General features: G+C 49.6%; 1 protein-coding gene across 1 annotated transcript in view; it reads left to right on the top strand.

The window, feature by feature from the left end:
• The window catches only part of GPM6B (glycoprotein M6B), a 79,789-nt gene that overhangs the window by 865 nt on the left and 66,324 nt on the right, over positions 1 to 12,600 (top strand). The window lies entirely within an intron of this gene.

Below are 12,600 nucleotides of genomic sequence, written 5' to 3'. Positions count from 1 at the left end.
GCCAAACACCCCCCCTCGCCCCCCCCGCGCGGGGAGTCACCTGGGTGACTCCGTCGGTTAAGCGTCCCACTTCGGCTCGGGTCATGATCTCACAGTTCGTGAGTTCCAGCCTGCTTGGGACTCTCTCCGTACCTCGCTCTCTGCCCGTCCCCCGCTCACGTGCAAGCTCTGTCTCAAATACTTAAAACCATAGGCGAAGTGTAACGTATATAAATTTTACCTCAAAGCTAAAAAAGCACCCTCGCTGCCAATTGTAAGGCTCCATGATACCTAGATTTTTTTTTTGTATTTTAGAACAGGGATGAATGGTTTTCACCCAGATCCAGGTCACGGGACTGTTGAGATGATGTCAGAGGAGAAATGAAGTGTACACCCGTCTGCTGTGAAAGATACCGAGGGTGATGGTGAGGATGCCTACGCTGGCAGTCTTTATTGTCACAGAAGTTGTCGGGACTTTGCAGACTAAACCAGCGAGAAATCACATGAGCAAATACAATTCAAGGTGTGTGGCGCGGCTGAGTATGGATGGATCAAAACACAGCGCGAGCAATCAGTGGGGGAGAGGAATAGCTGGGGGGGGGGTCGCCGGCAGAGAAGGCTTCGAAGGGGCTGGATACACTATCCTGGAAGTAACGTGAGCAGTGGCAGAGAGGTCACAATTCGTGTGTGCAAGTGGCCCCACTGGAGCATGTCGGGAAGACTCCGATTGTAAAGGACCCTGAGGTTTGTCACCTTCACACACGTGGTTGCAGAGGGTTCCCGATGGTCCGCTGGTCTGCTGGAGGGGTAGCGACTGACTTCAGTGACAGCACATGGGTAGCTAAAGATTGGCCATGGTGGGAGTACTTACAACATCGAGAAGGAAGAACATTACAGGTGTGGGTCCCTCTGCCCCACAGAGAGCCACAGTGATAGGAAATAAGTATGAGCTTGTGAGAGGGGAGCAAACAGAATGATTTAGCACCACCTGTTCTTAAGAGAGCAAAAAAAGAAAAAAAAAAGACTCCTCTTATGGGAGATGAAGAAGCACAAATATTTAAATTAAAACGATTTTTTTCACGTTTATTTATTTATTTATTTTTAATTTTTTTTTTTCAACGTTTATTTATTTTTGGGACAGAGACAGAGCATGAACGGGGGAGGGGCAGAGAGAGAGGGAGACACAGAATCGGAAACAGGCTCCAGGCTCCGAGCCATCAGCCCAGAGCCTGACGCGGGGCTCGAACTCAAGGACCGCGAGATCGTGACCTGGCTGAAGTCGGACGCTTAACCGACTGCGCCACCCAGGCGCCCCACGTTTATTTATTTTTGAGAGAGCACGAGCGGGGGAGGGGCAGAGAGAGAGAGAGAGAGAGACAGACAGACAGACAGAGCCTGAAGCAGGCTCCAGGCTCCGAGCTGTCAGCACGGAGCCCGACACGGGGCCCGAACCCACGAGCCACGAGATCATGATCTGAGCCGAAGTCGGACACTTAGCCGACTGAGCCACCCAGGCGCCCAGGAAGCACAAATAGTTACTGCTGGAAGAGAGGTAGGATCGTTTGGAGTCGCTGCCACAAGAACTAGAACAGTAGCATGCCTTCCCACGAGTGCGGCTGAAATTAGCACATCTTGTGCAAAAGGGGGTGCCTTCGGACCTTCAGTAGACGGGACTCCCTCTCGCCTCAACAACTTCTTTGAGATCTGCGCGGCACCTGAACTGTCGGTGAGTGCGGTGCCGAGCCGGGTCCTCCCCTGTGCCCGCTGGCACTCTGGGAAGGCAGCCACTGTGGTGGTGTGAACGAGGCCCTGAGCCAGTCCTTACCCCTGTATCGCCCATCCCGTCCGCTTGCACCACAGACCTTGCTTACTTGTTTGTTTCCCTAGGAGCGTGAACCCCAGAAGCGCCGGGAGTTCCGCATCCTCGTGTATCCTCGCTCCTGCTAGTGAATTGCGTCAGTTTCAGTTTTTTTCATCACCTGCAGTTATCAAACGATCGTTTAGATTCGGTTCCATAAAACACACCCAAGCTGCCTTAAATATTAAGCGGTAGCCCCGGATTGTGTGAACCATGGCTCACGTCCTTGTTTCTGTTGGCGGAGGGCACTAGTCGGCCAGCATCTCGGTGTCTTTGTGTGATACGGAAATGGAAGCCATTCACTGTCATTTCTTCGCGCCGGATTCTTCTGCCTGTATAAGTGATGATTGATCAGGGGTGTTGGCTCCCCATCGTCGCCGTACTGTATCGGATTTCTCTTCCTCCTCCTGTGTGGCAGGCTGAATAATGCTACCCCCCTTCCCCGCAGGGGCCAGGCCGCCCGCCCTGGAACCTGTGACTACATTACGTTATATGGCAAAGGAAACTTTGCAGACCAGATGAGGGATCGCGAGACGGGGAGATTGTCCAGTGATGTCAGTGCTCATTGTAAGGAGGAGGCAGAAGGGTCCAAAGGAGGTGTGTGAGGATGGACGCCCAGAGGAGAGGGACAGAGATTTGAAGCGCTTATGTGACCGGCTCGGAAGACAGAGGAAGGGACCACAAGCCAGAGAATACAGGTGGCCGCTAGGAGCTGAGAAAGGCCCAGAAATTCGCTCCCAGAGCCCTCCGAAGGAAGCAGCCCTTCTGACGCCTGGACTTTAGCCCAGCAAAGTGATTTTGGGTCTTGGGCCTCCAGAACCGGAAGACAGTAAATTTGTTTGGCTTTAAGCCATTCGGTCTGCAGCAGTTGAAAGCAGTAAACCATGTGTTCCCAAGGTTCACTTTTAAATCGACATCCTTTGCTTTCCCCCCTTCAGTGTACATAGGGGCCCCTGGGGGTCTTGTGCAGATGCCGACTCTGATCCAGGGGCTCCGGGGAGGAGTGTGATCATACTCCGTCGTCCCGAGATGCCAGGTGACGCCGGGGCTGCTGGCTTCTGCCCACGCTTCGTGGGGGAAGGTTCTGGACGCGATGTTTGTTGTCTGGAGTTCTGTCTCCTCAACTGCCTTCGGTCGGCTTTCTGAAAACACCATTCTGTCGGGGCTCCTTAAGTTTCTAGAGGCATGTAGAGAATTAGAGAAGGTTCTGAGGTGAGCCGCAAAGACTTGGAGTAGAGCCAACACGCGCACACTGAAAGAGCTACAACTCGGCAGCCGGAGGAAGAGAAGGCCGAGGGATGATCTAATGACGCATAAGAAACTCGAGAGTTAATGAGTGGGAAACAGTGGTTCACTGCTCCTCGTCCCTACCGAGCCAGCCCCGGGATAAAACAGAAAGAATGTGGGTTTGGGAACCAGGACCTGGCAGGGAAGGCTGTGGTTTTGACATGCGGCCTTGTGCAGCTGCAGAGGGCCCTGGGGTCCCTGTAGCTCCACCTCCTCGCTGGCAGATGACCAAATGGGCTGCGGTGACCTTCGTGAGTCCCCAGGCGAATGGCGGGGCCTGGCGTAGACCTCGTGTGTCTTGACCAGATTCACTGCGCCACCTCCGTGGAGGGTGCACGGTGGGTTTAAAGATGGGCAGATTTAGGGGCGCCTGGGTGGCGCAGTCGGTTAAGCGTCCGACTTCAGCCAGGTCACGATCTTGCGGTCCGTGAGTTCGAGCCCCGCGTCAGGCTCTGGGCTGATGGCTCAGAGCGTGGAGCCTGTTTCCGATTCTGTGTCTCCCTCTCTCTCTGCCCCTCGCCCGTTCATGCTCTGTTTCTCTCTGTCCCAAAAATAAATAAACGTTGAAAAAAAAAAATTTAAAAAATAAATAAATAAATAAAGATGGGCAGATTGCTTTTGTTTTTCAAGTGATTGGTGTTGGGTTTTTTTGGGGGGTGGGGTGGGGGATTAAATGTTTGTTTTTATTTTTGACAGCCAGCCAGCAGGGGAGGGGCGGGGGTGGGGGGGCCGACAGAGGATCCGAAGCAGGCCCTGTGCTGACAGACGTATTCTGTATCTTGCTCTTGGGTTTGGTTCCACAGGTGTGTGCCTGTGCGTGTAAAATCCATCAACTAAGGATTTTGTGCGCTTGGCTCCGTGTTATTCCTCGATTAAAACAAACTTTCTACGAGCCTGTTGCAAATGAACACGCAAACTCTTCATAATAGCTGCGACCTGGAAACGGTTCAACTTTCCTTCACAGTGGGCTGAATAAACTGTGGCATCTTCATACAATGGATTTCTATCGGCAGCGAGAGCGAATAAACCACTGTAGCCGGCAGCCACGTAGGTGAGCCTCGCAAGCAAGTTGTTGAACAAAAGAAAGCAGGCACAAAAGAGAACATTCCACACGATCCGTTTATATAAAAGTCAAAACTGAGTAAGCGTATCCGTGGTGGTCAAAGAGTAGTAGTGGCTGGCTTGGGACCTGTAGGGGCACAAGGGGAAGGGCTCTTGGGTGCCAGCGACGTGTTTTTTTAAAAAAAATCTGGGATCCGGTTACGCGGGTATAGCCATTAACTTAAAAAAATTGGGGCGCCTGGGTGGCTCAGTCAGTTAAGCGTCTGACTTTGACTCAGGTCATGATCTCGCGGTTTGTAGGTTCGAGCCCCGCGTCGGGCTCTGTGCTGACAGCTCAGGGCCTGGAGCCTGCTTCGGATTCTCTCTGTCTCTGTCTCTGTCTCTCTCTGCCCCTCCTCTGCTTGCTCTCTCTCTCTCTCCCCGAGCTACGACGGCCTTTCTTGCAGGGAAATCTAGGAAGCCAGCCCCAGCCCCCTATTCCTTTTTGGCCCTTGGTAGTTCTGCAGAATGAAAGAATGGGGTCGTTTTTTCAAAGCAGCTTGGAATAACTAGTAATTGATTCTGTCCGGAGACCATTCTGTCACGCCAGGCGCATCGGCGGGCGGCAGCACCTGGGAGCCACGGCTGGGGTCAAGGCTCGCAGCCCACCTGGTTCGAACTCCTCCCTCCGAGCCAGAGTTCGCCAGAAGCCGCATCCCCTTCCGGCCACCGGCCGCGTGGTTTCAAACTAGCTGGTTAGCATCGCCGAAACAGTGCCAACCCGGATCGGATCGGGCCGGAGGTTGACGAGGCAGGCCCGAGGCCGCCCTCCCTAACGAGGCCCCCTGGCGACGTCGGCCCCTGGCCGGCGTGTGCCAGCTCGGCCGGAAAACACGTTCCCGACGCGGATGTGAAACTTGCCCTTCCCGATAAGGCCGCTCGGGGGACCTAGACTGTCCAGACAAGACGGTCGATCCCGAACACCTGCCTTCCTTCCTGGAGTCTGGAATCCTGATCCGTGTAGGCGGGGCGGGTGGCCTGCGTGACCAGCCGGAGTCTTTTTGATGGCTGCCCCGGGGCAGAACCGTCTCGGGTGTGTCGCGCTTTCGTTGCCGGGAGAGCCGAGTGAGCTCCGTGTGACCCCTTTTGGGGGGGGGGGGGAAGCTGCACGTGGATGCCTGCAGACTCCACGTGCGCGCGTTTCCCCTTTGATCCGTCTGTGTGGCTGTAATCAATTTAGCCGCGAGTGCAGCTGTGAGCAGCCCGCTAGCCTCCCTCCGCGCGCAGGTGTGCTCTCGGGGGCACAGATACCTAAGTGCATAGTTGCAGGAGGGGTCTTTCTGCCTTTTTCCAATGAAAAGAAGGTCCCGAGGTACCCTGGGGGTGCTGCCTCTGGGAATGCAAACGTGAGCAGCTCTTGTCGACGACGCGTGGTCGGTCTGGAGACCCGAAAGCAGGGTCTGCCCCCCGCCCCCCCCCCCCTCGGGGGGCCGGCTGGGTCTCCGAGAGGACCATCAGAGGGTACGTTCCCACCAGGAATCCTTACGCAGCTGGGGGGAAAAAAGGACGAGGACGTTGCACATCGCTGTGTGGAAAGACTTCTTGTGTCTGTTAAATTAAAAGTGCAGAATGGTAGATACAGCGTGCTGCTTTTTGCATAAAGTGTACTTACGCTCTAACCCTTAAAAGTGGTGACCTCGCGGGGGGGCAAGTAAGACCGATAGAAGCCAGGGAAGTGGGAATTTTCAAAGCATGGGTCCTTCCGTTGTTTTGATTTTCCAATTGTGTCCTGGCATTAGCTATTAAATTTTTAAAGATGAGGGAAAAATCAGAAGGGCTGAGAAGAGGCAGGATCAGACGAGGTATGTCAAAGGCATGCTGTTATAAGTGAAAATAAGAGCAATCGTATAATCTTGGAGCTCCCTTTTCCCTTTGCTTGCAAAACATCAGCCCCCTGTTTTTGTAAATGAAAACATTTTGACACACAGCCACACCCATTCTCTTCCATATTGTCTCTGGCTGCTTTTGTGCTGCCATAGCGGAGCTGAGCAGGTGGCACAGAGACCACATGGCCGACAGAAGCCTAGAATATTTACTCTCTGGCCTTCTACAAAACCAGTTTGATGACCCTGCACCCACAATGTTGTTTAGTTATGGCTCATATCATGATATACTTGATAAAAAGCAGATAAAATATGTATAAGAAAAGCATTACACAAGATAAAAAATCCAATCACTGCTCTGTGGATTCACGTCCGATTCATGTTTCATAGTATAGCTCACTTCTGAGCAGGGATTGGCATTTCTGAAGGTTCTAGCCCCTATCTTTTTCTAATGTTTATTTGAGAGAGAGAGAGAGAGAGAGAACGTGTGTGTGCAAGCAGGGGAGGGGGGGGGAGAGAGAGATGGGAGAGAATCCCAAGCAGGCCCCGTGCTGTCCATACAGAGCCTGATGCAGGGTTCGATCCCATGAACCGTGAGATCATGACCTGAGCCGAAATCAAGAGTCGGACGCTTAACTGACTGACCCAGGCGTCCCTAGCCTTTATCTTGATGTGTGTTTTCGTGCCATTTCCTTTTAATAGCCTAAGTAACCTATCTGTGGCGGGTGCTGTGGGTCCTGTTCATACCCCCTCCCCTTAGCACTTCAGCGAACTCTGGTCCAACTTCCAAGTGCCAGCCCCTGCTTTTCTTTGCTCGAGGGTTTTGGCCACCAGATTCTGCCTTGCTCATCTGTTGGCAGGGCAGAAGTGTCAAGAGAATTAACACCCTCCGGGAGCGGCCCCCAAGCAGTGATTGATGGGAGCTGGTGTGTAAATACCTCAGCTCCCCTGCCGCATGGTGGGATTGCTCTGAAACACGTCCTCCCTACTGTCTCTCAGAGCCTTGTGGTGGGCCTAAGACCCAGTCGCCCACGGCGACAACTTACTTGTTAACCCACCTTTATTGCCTACCTCCTCTTCCCTTCTCGCACTTCCCTTACCCACGTTTCCTGGGATCAACTCCCAAATGAACGACTTGCATCCAAGCTCTGTTTCAGGCTCGGGTCCTAGAGGAACTCAAACAAAGATAGGTTCCTTAGGAACCGTCATGTGTTACCTGTCAGCCCACATGAGAAATATTTAGAAAGCTCCCTTCTGTATTTTATTAATACAACACACAGAGGAATTTTCCACATACTCGGTTATCTTTTAACGAAAGCCAGATATTCTTGCTATAGACCAAAAATACATAAGCTGTATAAAGGGAATTCTCTTATTCTCGTTGAACATCTCACACGTTTGGTGTACGATAACTTTAAAAAAGTGGTTTCCATCTCTTGATGGAAGATGTTGACCTGAGGACACCGGGATGCATTTTTCTTTGATTTGGCCCTTCGTTTGTAATAGGCAAGGCCAATGGCAATCGTTTCAAAGAGACCATTTTTGGTAAACGTTGAACAATTCTCCGTGGAATTCGGTATACACCGTGTTGGATATGCGATTGCTTAGGGTTAAGGAGGAAGGTGGAGAGGAGTTCGCTCCAAAGAGGCGTTGGTCTGTTGGGGACACCCGGCAAGAGAAATGTAAAGAAGCCAAGTAACAAGCGATCTTTTTCCTGAAAATCAGTGTGCCTCTAAGACAGAACAGTTAGCGTATGAGGGGCTCTCCCACCAGCCTTAAGGGGTTATTATCATCCTCAGTTCGAGGGTGAGGAAATTGAGGATTAGAGGACATAAGCTATTGCCCAAGGCCATCCAGCTAGTAAGCTGGCAGAGCTGGAATTAGAACCCAGCTCAGGCTCAGAATCCGGGCACTCTTGACTATTTCTTTCAAGCTGTGAGTAGCTGTAGGGATCTCGGCGGGGGTTGGAGGAACCAGCTCAGCGTTGGCAGAGTGCCAAAACGCGGCCAGTCGAGCCTTCGAGTAAGTCACAGCAGCACTGACCCAAGCGCCAGGGCCTTCTCCACGAGGTTCTGGACACCTGGGCCGTGGTTCCAGGACGGAAAGTCCGTCACCCCCGTGATAAAAAGTCATACTTTGATTCGATGCGTGTCCTGAGGGTTGCATGTCATTTCATCGATGTGTCCCATGGGCTTTGTGAAAGGTGTTTAGTGTTCTCATTTTTTTTTTCAAGGAAGCTGGCTGTTACAGGGCTTACACATGTTTACTGTCCAAGCTCACGTGAGTGGTTCAACCACGATCCAGACTCTTAGCTGCTGGGCCCTGTTCTCTCTCTTGCTCTGTGTGGGCTTAAGACTTGAATTAAGAAATGGACAGACTCTGAATTAGGAAGATAAGCCTGTTCTTCAAAGTGTCCGTATATTTTTAATTTTCCCACCAAAACACAAATGTTGCCCTTGGCCAACTCCATGATTGCGTTTTCTTTTCCCTTTTTTGCTCTCGGTTATGGTGGTTATTTTCTAACAAATTGATTTTTACTCCATTCTTGAAGTGACATCTCCCAGCAACTCCTATGTGAAGGTAATTGCTAGTTTTACTGTCTTCCCGTTATGATGACTGTTGATATAATCCAGGATAATCAATGATAGTCAGCCCGGGGCTGATGATGTTCCCTTGTTTCACCATCGGTGTGTTCGTGAGTATGGTGCAACCAGGGACACATCTGGCCTCCAGGCAATGACCGTGTGCACGAAGCAATCAACTGACAATGGAAGGTAGCGTGTGATCAGGTCGAAATGAATGGGACCTAGCATTGGTGCCCCTTGAGTTTGATACGAAAGCGGGTAAGGAAGGGCTTTGTGGAGATCCCGACGGTTACATCTTCTCAGCTCCTTGTGAATGAGTTCACCTTTCTCTTATTTCATTCCTCCCTGGCCCGGGCCATCATCATCTCTGACCCAAATTACCATACCTGCTTCCTGACTATTTCCCCGACATTTTTTTTTTTTTTTTTTTTTTTTTTTAAAAATTGTTTTACGGTATAATTTAGGTTCCGGAGAGTTGACTGGTTTTAACGTCAATTGAATGGCTTTTAGTAAATTTGCCAAGTTGTATAGTCACCACCACAATCCCATTTTGGAACATTTCTATCACCCAGTAAGATGCCTTGAGTGTATTTACAGTTAGTCCCTGTTCCCATGCCCAGTCCCAGGTTCCCTGGGGAACCATGAATCCACTTTCTATCCACTGTTTGCCTTTTCTGAATGTTTTTCTATAAATGGACTTCTACGTATTCTTTTACGTCTGGCTTTTTTTTTTTTTCCCGCTGAACAACCTGCTCATACATGTCAAAGCATGTAGCAGTACTTTGTTTTTATTGCCAAACAGTATTCCACTGTGTGGACCAACCGCATTTTGTTTATCTGTTTACCAGTTGATGGACACTTGGGTGGTTTGTACTTTTTGGCTATTATGATCAGTGCTGCTGTGAACTTTCATGTAGAAGTTATTGCGTGGACATTTGTTTTTATTTTCTTTGGCTATATGCCTAAGAGTGGCGTTGCCATGCGTTAATAACTCCGTTGAACTCTTGGAAGCACTTCCGTATTGTTTCCCAGAGTGGCTGCACCATTTTCCATTCTTGCCGGCAGGCCGTGAACGAGGGGTCTGATGTCTCCTTATCCTCACCAATGCTTGTGACTGTCTTTCTGATTATGGCCGTTCTAGTTTGTGTGCAGTCGTATATCGTTCTCACGTTTAGTTTTGCCAGGCGAGGGACACGGGCGATGTAGGGCAGTTGCCTGAGTAAGCATGTCAAGTGTTTGAAAGTCTTCGTTTATTTTTTTGGTAGCTAGCTCCCCTAGTATCTTCGTCATGGCCATTGCACATCCGTGTAGTTCTAGGCTTCGACTAGAGAAAGAAAACGTAGGCGTTTGTCCTGCACTTTACCTTCTCTGTCTTGAAACAAACAAAATTAAAGAAATAACAGTTTTAAAACCCGTTAATATTTAAATCGCAGTATTCATAAAGTTGCTTAAAAAAGATCCCTGCTACTAAGCAGGTGTTAAAGCTATAATTTGGAGGGCCTTTTGGGCTTGATTATAAAGTTCAAAATTGGAATTACTCATTTGATGTGATCTATAGTCATTTTCTACTGCACCAGCATTAATCCACTTAGAGCTGGGTGACTAATGGATTAGCAAACCCTTCCATTTTCTGTACAGAAATGGATATTGTGAGGGCCTGAGTGGCAAAAAGGAGGCCAAATAGAGGCATAATTCGTGTATTTAAACTGTGCAAAAATATAGGTGGGATTAGCATTGCATTAGAGTTTAGATGGGATATTTAGGCGTTGCGTTTAGAAATCATCTGCAATTCATAAAGAACAGGAATCCTTATGTGTTTAAAATAGACTCTGAGAGGGGCGCCTGGGTGGCGCAGTCGGTTAAGCGTCCGACTTTGGCTCAGGTCACGATCTTGCGGTCCGTGAGTTTGAGCCCCGCGTCAGGCTCTGGGCTGATGGCTCGGAGCCTGGAGCCTGTTTCTGATTCTGTGTCTCCCTCTCTCTCTGTCCCTCCCCCGTTCATGCTCTGTCTCTCTCTGTCCCAAAAATAAATAAATATTGAAAAAAAATTTTTTTTAATAAAATAGACTCTGAGAGGGGCGCCTGGGTGGCTCAGTCGGTTAAGTGTCCGACTTCGGCTCAGGTCATGATCTTGCAGTCCGTGAGTTCGAGCCCCGCGTCGGGCTCTGCTGACGGCTCAGAGCCTGGAGTCTGTTTCGGATTCTGTGTCTCCCTCTCTCTCTGACCCTCCCCCGTTCATGCTCTGTCTCTCTCTGTCTCAAAAATAAATAAACGTTAAAAAAAATTAAAAATAAAATAGACTCTGAGAGAGAAACTTACTGGTAAACGTTAAAATTTGGTCTCTGAATATTTAATTATGTTAAACATTGTTTGGACTTTGGCCAAAACTGCCTTATAGCTCACTTTGTTGATTTTTCTGCCCAGTTTTTCTGTTGGACGCGCAGAACGTTGGCAGCGACTTGCATGTAAGGATGTTTCGCGGGCACGCAAGATGGTATCTTCGCTTCAGTAGCCTCGTGACGTCTCATCTTTCTGTTACTACTGACTGGGGGATTTGGGACTTCTAGGACTTTGTTTATATATTTAACAGACGGAAACACGACCAGTGCTGGGCGTTAAAACTCAATACAGATAGACGTGTTGACAGACCATCCGAGCCATCTGCTGGTCTTGTCCGCTACAGCGACGATAGTGTCCAGGAACGCAGATCAGAACGAGACAAATGGGTCTAGAAATTCTGGGGGTGATTGGATAGGTGTGTAGATAGATGGGTGGAAATTCGGAATTCCAGAGAGGAAATGCAAGTGCGGAAAAGGGACAGCACTCGGGGGGGGAAAAAACAGAGGTTTGCATGTTACAGCAAGGCAGCCAAGTGGCAAAGGAAGGGACAGACAGAAAATGAAAAAGGGGGAAAGGAATGGAGGGAAATGAAAAGGGGGAAAGGGGGAAAGAGCAGAGGTTTCGGCCTTCTTTCCTGTGGAGTAGGACTCCCCACTTGTTCTCTCCAAGACGAAGAACCCACCAGTCTGGACACAGTGCGCCTTCCTGGCTTGGGGAGAACCGTCAGAAGGACGCCACTTCCTGCACAGAGAGGGGGACGTTTCCTAGAAAAATACATGATGAGGGTCAAGGATTTGGAGTCGCACTGGGTTCTGTGTGACCACGTACCTCTTACGGAACGTGGCGCTGAGAATTTAAGGCCTGCCTTCCAACGTTGCTGGCTGTCCTTGTGGACAGCTAAAGCATTCAGAAGTGGTAGAATGTGAAAGATTTAAACAGAACCCTAAAAACTGACTTATAAGTGTAGATAGTGGTACGCTGAAAGCTAAGGAATTTTTAGTTGAACATAAACACAAAAATACAGAGAGGAGAGAGAATTGTCGCTCTTATCTTACGCCTGCGCAGAAAAATACAGTCTATCTTCTGTGTAATCAGAAACCTTTTGTTTTTGAGATGTTGGTTGCAATAGGTTGGTTAGAAGGCCATTTCCTACAAGTAAACACAAACTGTGGGAGATGGAAAATGGCAGTCCGTCCTAAATAAACACTCCTTGCTGGCAGCCTTTCAAGTGCTTCAATTTCCACTGTAGAAAAGAAAAACATTCTGGCAAATGCTAGAAGATACCCAAGCAAGTGAGGCAAGACCTCTCTTGGCTTTCTTGGTCTTACTCCTGTTAAAGACGATGAGTTGTCTCTTTTGTCTCCTTACTTGTGGTCTGAGTACAGTCAGTAGTAGAGAATACCTCACGAACTCCGAGCCACGCACAGCTCTGACACTAGGAGATGTGTTGGTAGGTTCCGAGGGGGAATATTTTGTCTTAAGTTTGCAGATGCTTCTAGATCCCAACGTTGACCTGTAGAGTAACATTCTCCAGTGTCTTGGGCCCTGAGTCTTCGTTGTCCACGGCTTGGCAATCATCTTACTGTATCCAGCTGAAACCATAACTTGGATGTCATGTGGTCAGATAA

Source organism: Herpailurus yagouaroundi, unplaced genomic scaffold, assembly GCF_014898765.1.
Source record: "Herpailurus yagouaroundi ecotype Mexico unplaced genomic scaffold, PumYag 67690, whole genome shotgun sequence".
NCBI classification, from domain to species: Eukaryota; Metazoa; Chordata; class Mammalia; order Carnivora; family Felidae; genus Herpailurus; species Herpailurus yagouaroundi.
Note: the sequence above shows the minus strand (reverse complement) of the source record. Positions and strands in the feature narration are given on the sequence as shown.